Raw genomic sequence first — 8587 nt, 5'->3', positions numbered from 1 at the left:
TGTCCCAGATTTTCCCCCATTGCTCCCCACCACCCAGCCTACCCTTTATCCCACAGTCATTCCCCACCCCGTTGTCCATGTCTATGTGTCATTTATACATGTTCTTTGACTAGACCCTTCCCCTACTTACCCACCTTCTCTCCCCCTCCCCAATAACTGTTATTCTGTTCATTGTTCAATTGTGTTTATTTGTTTGTATTGTTCATTAGTCTTCTATATCAGGTGACATCATATGGTATTTTTCTTTCATTGCCTGCCTTGTTTCGCTAAGCATAATTCTCTCTAGTTCCAACCATGTTGTCGCAAATGGCAGGAATTCCTTCTTTCTTTCTGCTGCATAGTGTTCCATTGCGTAATTGTACCACAGTTTTTTAATCCACTCATCTATATATGGGCACTTAGGCTGTTTCCAGCACTTAGCTATTGTAAACAGCACTGCTATGAACATAGGGGTGTATAAGTTCTTTTGAATTGGGGTTCCAGGATTCTTCTGGTATAATCCTAGCAATGGAATCTCTGGTTCAAAAGGCAGTTCCATTTTTAGTTTTTTGAGGTAATTCCATACTGTTTTCCATAGTGGCTGCACCAGTCTGCATTCCCACCAACAGTGCACTAGGGTTTCCATTTCTCCACATCCTCGCCAGACTTGTTGTTTATTGATTTGTTGATGATGGCCATTCTGACAAGTGTAAAGCAGTATCTCATTGTGGTTTTTATTTGCATCTCTCTGATGGCTAGTGATGTTGAGCATTCTTTCATGTGTCTGTGGACCCTCTGTGTATTCCCCTTGGAGAAGTGTTTGTTCAGGTCCTTTGCCCATTTTTAAATTGGACTGTCTGTCTTCTTGGTGTTGAGATGTGTAAGTTCTTTATATATTTTGGAGATCAATCCATTGTCTGAGTTATCATTGGCAAATATTTTTCCCATATGGTTGGCTCCCTTTTCATCTTGCTGATGTTTTCTTTGGCTGAGCAGAAACCCTTTAGTTTGATGTAGTCCCATTTGTTTATTCTTTCCTTTATTTCCCTTCCCCTAGGAGATGTATCGGTGAAAATATTGCTACGTGGGATATCTGAAATGTTCCTGCCTATGTTTTCCTCTATGACTTTTATGGAGTCACGGCTTACATTTAAATCTTTGATCCATCTTGAGTTTACTCTGCTGTGTGGTGTAAGTTGGTGGTCTAGTTTCATTTTTTTTGCACATCCCTGTCCAGTCTCCCAGCACCATTTGTTGAAGAGGCTCTTCTCACTCCATTTTATGTTCCTTCCCCCTTTGTCGAATATTAGTTGACCATGTAGACCTGGGTTTACTTCTGGGATCTCTATCATATTCCATTGATCTATATGTCTGTCCTTATGCCAGTACCAGACTGTCTTGATCACAGTGGCTTTGTAGTATAGTTTGACATCAGGTATTATGATTCCTCCTGCTGTGTTCTTCTTCCTCAAGATTGCTGTGGCTATTTGGGGTCTTTTTTGGTTCTATGTGAATTTTTGAAGTATTTATTCTAGGTCTGTGAAATATGTCATTGGTATTTTAATAGGGATTGCATTGAATCTGTAAACTGCTTTGGGTAGTATGGACGTTTTAATGTTGATTCTTCCCATCCATGAACATGGTATTTGCTTACATTTATTTGTATCTTTCTTAATTTCCTTCTTCAGTGTTATGTAGTTTTCTGAGTACAGGTCTTTTATCTCTTTGGTTAAGTTTATTCCTAGGTACTTTATTTTTATTGTTGCTATAGTAAATGGGATTTTTTTATTTTCTATCTCTGATATTTTATTGTTGGTGTACAGAAATGTGTTCAATTTCGGAATATTGACTTTGTACCCTGCTATTTTGCCAAATTCACTTATTATGTTGAGTAGTTTTTTAGTGGAGTCTATAGGGTTTTCTATGTACACTATCATGTCATCTGCAAATAATGGAGTGTCCATCTTATTCAGCCCTAGAAAAAGTCAGTTTACAGTTCAGTTGCCTCCTTCAGCTCTGAGATTAAATTATGTGATTGTTGACAAACTTTTAATTTGGGAGTTGGAGTTCGGTTATTTCAAATTTTGTACATATTTTATGACACATTATATTAAATTCACATAATTCAAACCTGCAAACAGTGTGGTGGCTCTGTAATTTGGTACAGTGCTCTAATATCTGCACCGTTTGGGATACCCTGTGCAGCATTTGATTTAAACCAGTCACACAGCCACTGTCAAATGTATCCTATTTAGCAAGCAAAAAAGGAGGAGCCCAGTAAAGCTAGAGCTCTTCAGTGTATGTTTCTCTGGAGCTACCCATGGAAATTGTGGTTTGAGTAAACCTGGGCAGTTTTGTCTAATGACAGTGTCTTTTTTCACATGGAACAAATTTTGTGAATTAAATGAAGAGGTTTTTTTCTTCTTCTATTGCCAGGCTGATGGCTCAGTATTGAGATGACTTTCTTTGCTTTTGTTGAGGGGTGTGTGATATAAATCCAACAAATGAACTTCATCCTATCAAGAGTTATTTGTGACTTGTGGCCAAGGTGAAGGCCTAGACTGACACACTCTGTCTCCCTCCACAACTAAGAAGGACTACAACTACCACAAAACCAGAAATAACCAGAAGTTCCAGAAAATAAAGCTACATGGAAGTCCAATGTATAAAGTTATAAACCAGTAGTGCTCATCTGGATGGGTAGGAGGGTCGAAGCCAAGGAGGAGAGGACAAGCTGTACTGACAGTAGCAGCAGCAGTGACCGGTGGCAGGACTGCAGTAAGCACAGACACCCATATTTAAGGGGAGGCAAGAAGCACTTGGGGAGCATCCCTAGCTGCAGAACAAGCCCATCAGCTCACGATTCCAATGCCGGGAAAGGCAGACCCCCATTGCCTTGAACTGTGAGGCCCAGAGGGTGTGGGGATGGAGGAGGAGGCTCCCGGTCTCTCAGCGGAGAGAGAATGGCAGGAATCCATCTTGAACCCCCACCCCCACACAAAGCACCACAGTGTGGTGAGAAGGGTCCCCCGGCAGTGATGAGTGCATGGGGCTCCGCCTCCTATTGCGTAGGAGGTGTGATGGCCCTGCCCAGGAGGCAAAAAACTGCCAGGATGGCAGGGATAATGATAGAGATCCCAATCACACAGCTGACCAGAAAGCAAATAGATGAATTAATGGATGAACAGTTAGATAACCTTTCTGGGGCTCACTTCAGAACTATAGTTATAAGACAGCTTACAGAAATAACAGCGGGACTTAATCAAGATGGGGAGGAATGAAGACTAGTTCTGCTGAAATGAATGAAAACACATATGAAACAAGTGGTGAGGGAAGGAAAACCAGGGATCAAATCAACAAATCAGAACATAGGGAAGGAACAAACAGTCAACCAGTGCAGAAAGAGGAAACAAAAAGTGAGGAAAATGAGGAGAAGCTCAGAAACCTCTTGGACAACTATAAGAGAGTGAACATCCAAATTATAGGGTTGCCAGAAGGTGAAGAAGAAGAACTAGAAATTGAAAAATTATGTGAAAAAATAATGAAGCAGAACTTTCCTAACTTGGGGGAATAGACTTACAGGTCCAGGAAGCACAGAGAGTTCCAAGTAAACTGGACCCAAGGAGGACCATACCAAGACACAGTATAATCAAAATGTCAAAAATTAAAGATAAAGAGAAAGTCTTAAAAGCAGCAAGAGAGAAGAAGAGAATTACATGCAAAGTGGTCCCAGTAAGACTATCAGCTGATTTCTCAAAGGAGACTCTGCAGGCAAGAAGGGACTGGCAATAAGTATTCAAATGAAAATCAAAAACCTACAGCCACAATTACTCTATCCAGAGAAACTCTCATTCAGAATAGAAGGGCAGAGAAAGTGTTTCCAGGACAAAGTAAAACTGAAGGAGTTCATTAGATCCAAATCACTGTTATATCAAATGTTAAAGGGACTTGTTTAAGAGGAGGATCAAAATTATGAATATTAAAATGAAAACTGTATCACAACAACCAACAACAGAAGCTAGGGAATCAAAACAGAGGCAAACTAAGTAGGCAACGAAAGTGGGAAAAGAATTATAGGTATGGGGAACATATGGGGGGAGGTCAGTGGGGAGAGGAGAGAGGGAAAAGGGAGGGAGATGATGCAGGAATTAAGCATAGTAGGAGGGAGTGGAGAGTGGGGTAGACAGGAAGATGTTGAGAAGAACTATATGCACAACCAATGGGCATGGACTAAGGGGCGGGGCAACTGGAGGGAGGGGGGATCACTGGGTGGAGGGGAGCAGAGGGAAAAGAAATTGGGAGACTGCTCTCGTGGAGGCAGCTAGGGCGAGGCTTGGGAGCGCTGAGCCACGCGTCGTGCCCTGCGCTGCCCAGACTAGCAAACAATACAGTCAGGATGGCTAGAGGTGATCCCAAGAAGCCAAAGGGCAAGATGTGTGCTTATGCTTTCTTTGTGCAGACTTGCAGAAAGGAACATAAGAAGAAAAACCCAGAGGTTCTTGTCAATTTTGCAGAATTTTCCAAGAAGTGCTCTGAGAGGTGGAAGACAATGTCGGGGAAAGAGAAATCTAAATTTGATGAGATGGCAAAGGCAGATAAAGTACGCTATGATCAGGAAATGAAGGATTATGGACCAGCTAAAGGAGGAAAGAAGAAGAAGGACCCTAATGCCCCCAAAAGGCCCCTGTCTGGATTCTTCCTATTCTGTACAGAATTCCGTCCCAAGATCAAATCCACAAACCCTGGCATCTCTATTGGAGATGTGGCAAAGAAGCTGGGCGAGATGTGGAATAACTTAAGTGACAGTGAGGCTGCAAAGCTGAAGAAGTATGAGAAGGATGTCGCTGACTGTAAGTCTAAAGGAAAGTTTGATGGCGCAAAGGGTCCTGCTAAAGTTGCCCAGAAAAAGGAAGCCGAAGAAGGAGGAGGAGGAGGAGGAGGAGGAAGAGGAGGAGGGAGGAGGAGGAATTAAAAAACTGTTTATCTGTCTCCTTGTGAATACCTTAGAGTAGGGGAGTGCCGTAATTGATACAGCTCTTATTTGAGAGGTGTTTGTTGCCCTCATTAGGAGTAATTACACAATTAAGCTGGATGCTCTACCTCTCTGAGCTCTGCCGTCTGTCTCTCCAGCTGACCCTGGTTCTTTCCTTTAGCATCCTGCCCTAGGGCCAGCACACACTGTGCTTCCTGTTGTACAGAAGCTCTTCATTTCAGTGTAAAATAAACACTGTGTAAGCTATTTCTGTTTGCTATTCTTTTTACTTCACATTTTAGTTTCATCACTGAATAAAACTGCAAATATGCTTTAAAAAAATTGGGACAACTGTAGCAGCATAATCAATAAAACATATTTTTAAAAAAGAGTTGTTCGCTTGGTTAATTTTAAGAAAGGCTTTGTATTAAGGAAGGCATCACCAAAGGGCTGATTAAGAAACACTAGAACGACTTGTAAACATTTGAGCCACCACAGCAAACCTTTGAATTCCTCATGTGCACACTTGCATGTTACCAGAGGAGACAGCTAAGGTCCTAGGAAATCCACTCAGAGTCCCAAAGACACACAGCTGTGAAGTGGTGAGACTGGGACTACTGCAGAGCTGAATTCTCATCCACAAATAACCCACTTCCTCCTTAGATATCAAGACTTTTAAACTATTTTGATAGGAGCCCCTGTAATCTCTCCTTTTGTTTTCTCTAATTTTCTTTCCCTACCATATATTTCAATGTTGCTTTCTAAAAACAATTCCCAGTTCTATACCCACAAAATTATTTTTTTTCGAAGAATGAATATAAACAAACAAATAAACCTGTAGGTCTTTGAATAAGGTATAGGAAAGTAATATATTTTTAAAAAGAGGTGGTTATAGAAATGAACTAAAATTTAAAAAGGAAGCACAATAGGAAAATTCTTGGATAAACACAGAGCTTCAAGAAGAATGCTCTCTAGGTTGGTGAATATAGCATAGATGAATTATGAAAGAATTTTCTAGATTCTCCTGACTATATCTTTGGTCCTACTTGGAATGTCTCCTCCAAGTTAGTTTATCTCTATTTTTCTGTTATGTATAGATTCCAGTGTTACCTCACCATACATTGCACTGGAAACTTAATAATTGAAGCTATTACTTCTTCTTGATTATTCATGACATTGCATGCCTAGGTCTTCTCACTTTATAAAAGAAAAATAATCTCTTACAATGGTCTAGAGGCTCAGAGTCTACAAAGCACTCTCTGCCTATCTGGTTCCTCTCAATCTTCACAGCAGCCCTCTGGCTTAGACAGAATGAATATCATTTCCTTTTTATGGATAAGTAGCTTGAATTACAAGGTATTTTGCAGGTTCTAGGTGCACCAGAGGTAGGATCCATTCCAGGTCACTTGATTCTTTGTTCTCTGTTCTTTCCCTTTGGCCACACAGTGTCTCCCTAGGGGCACTCCTCAGATGTTGTCCACTTCTTCCTGGGACTGTATCATGGGCCTTTCATGTCCATAAAGAAATGTGACTTGTAGTAGCAGTCTAGCAACTACCATTAGAGGCAGAACCTGCTCTTCCCCTAAGAGAATATCTTAATTGTCTCAAGGTTTTGTTCTCCAACCCAAGCCTATTGTCCAGTGATTCATTTAAATCTAGGTCTCAAGCATGGTCAGTAGGATGGGTATTACCTTGCCATCGTGCACCAACCTCTTTCACCTTAATTCATCATCTAGCGAAATAGCCTTGTACTTGCCTCATCACCACAACTGCCTACCAGGCACACACACGAACTCTTTTGTAATTAAGTATTGATTTCATGTAACATGGGTACACAGAGGAAGCTCATCTCATTTGTGGGATGCTGTTTTCTGTCAGTAGAACAAAATGTGTGATTATCAGTGGATATCCTATGGCTATCTGTGGCGAACTGTAACCTCTAATCTGTTTAATTGCAGTGACATAATGGTACGTCATTCCAGAGTGGACCATTTGTCTTCACATGGCCTCTGCTGCTGTTGGCTTGCTTTTGTCTCCAGAAATAGCTGCACAGATTCTTCATTGCAACTCCTTCTTAGTACCAATTTGGCCCTGCCACAATGGAGACTAGCAAAGTCCATTTACTATAATGTAATATGGCTGTTACTTCAAATAAATGGAGCACTAGGTATTATTTGTTTTCTTCTTTCTTTGTAGTGGTCACACCTCCTGGCATTCTTCTGGTAACCTTTATATCCCCAGGAGATCAGGAAAAGAAATTTTGGATGGAAACAAAGTTCCCATATTTAACATTGTCAGGCAGTGCCGATAGGTTCGAGTCCCCCAGCACCTTTATGCAGCATTTATGGCCCAGGGCTGAGCTGAGATGCTCTGCTTCATAGATATGATGAGGTAGATATATTGGGGGCAGAACCCCTCATGACCACTACAGGAATGAGAGCCTGAAGAACTGCAACCTACGTCTCTCTTAATTGTGTGATTTATCATTCCATTTGACGGCTTCATCTCTACTGAAGCACTGGCTGTCTTGATTAGGAACTTTTCCCCAACAATGTAATGGAAGTTTCTAAATAAATATATGAGCTGTTTGTGTGGATGGAATTTTCCCTCATAGTGTGGGAGGTAAATGGAATAGCCTATGTAGGTGGTAGCTTTGCCTTCTCTGCTTGCTCAAAATATTGCCCTGGGGTGTCAGGAGATGAACCAATTAAAATCTTGTTTTTAGGGCTGTTAGTCTCTCCTTTAACACAGAAGTTTTATCTCTTGCCTGTTACATAAAATTACTTCCATTAATGTTTTTTGTTTTTGTTTTTATTTTTCCATGCTGCCATATAAAACTCTGGCTAGAGTTGCTTGGTTGGAGCATCATCCCATAAACCAAAAAGTCATGGGTTTGATTACCAGTCAGGGCACATATCCAGGTTGTGGGTTTCGTCCCCTTAGGGTGCATATTGGGAGGTAAGCAATTGATGTTTCTCTCCTTCTCTCTTTCCTTCCCTTCCCCTCTCTCTAAAATCAATAAGCTTGTCCTCCGTTGAGGACAAAAATAAAAATAAAAATAAAAAGTAACCTTGTAGACAGACTGGTGTTAGAGGGGAATGTTTCCAGTCCTGTGCACCTTTGTAGTTATGTTTTTGGACCACACACTGGAGTCCTCAAGCTCCATTTTAAGTATCACTTTATCACAGCCTGTTCACCTGAATGAGTTGAGTCCTGAGCTAGGGAATGGCAAGTAATGGCCCATCACACTATAGAGGTGTCAACTGCATCTTAAATATGTCACCTAGGAATCTGGTAAATGAGCCAGAAACAAAAGTGTAAAATAATATAATCTTCCCTAAATGTTCTCTGCTCAAACATTTAGCAGGGTCTTTAAGGGACCATATCAACAATAATATTGCACAAATCATAAATGTTTCTTTTGTTACTTTTAGGTTGGGAATGAAGGGTCAGTGGAAGAGAAGTATAAACTTTTGGTTCAGAGGGATCTGGGTTCTGATTTCCTAGCTCTTCGGTACTGAACAAATAAAGCACTCATCCCCTCAGAACTTCAGTCTTCTCATCTGTGTAGTGCAAGTGTAACAGGGATTTTGCAGGTTATAAAGGCCAAGTAGGCAGCACTCAGAAAGTTATCTA

At 41.0% G+C, this 8587-nt stretch overlaps 1 pseudogene; it reads left to right on the top strand.

Moving 5' to 3' along the window:
* The first annotated feature begins 1346 nt into the window (after window positions 1-1346).
* On the top strand, window positions 1347-4991 carry LOC150004779 (high mobility group protein B3 pseudogene; annotated as a pseudogene).
* The last annotated feature ends 3596 nt before the right edge of the window (window positions 4992-8587 follow it).

Source organism: Furipterus horrens, unplaced genomic scaffold (genome assembly GCF_987537825.1).
Source record: "Furipterus horrens unplaced genomic scaffold, mFurHor1.1.pri manual_scaffold_7, whole genome shotgun sequence".
Lineage (NCBI taxonomy): Eukaryota > Metazoa > Chordata > Mammalia > Chiroptera > Furipteridae > Furipterus > Furipterus horrens.
This window is presented reverse-complemented; position numbering and strand designations above follow the sequence as displayed.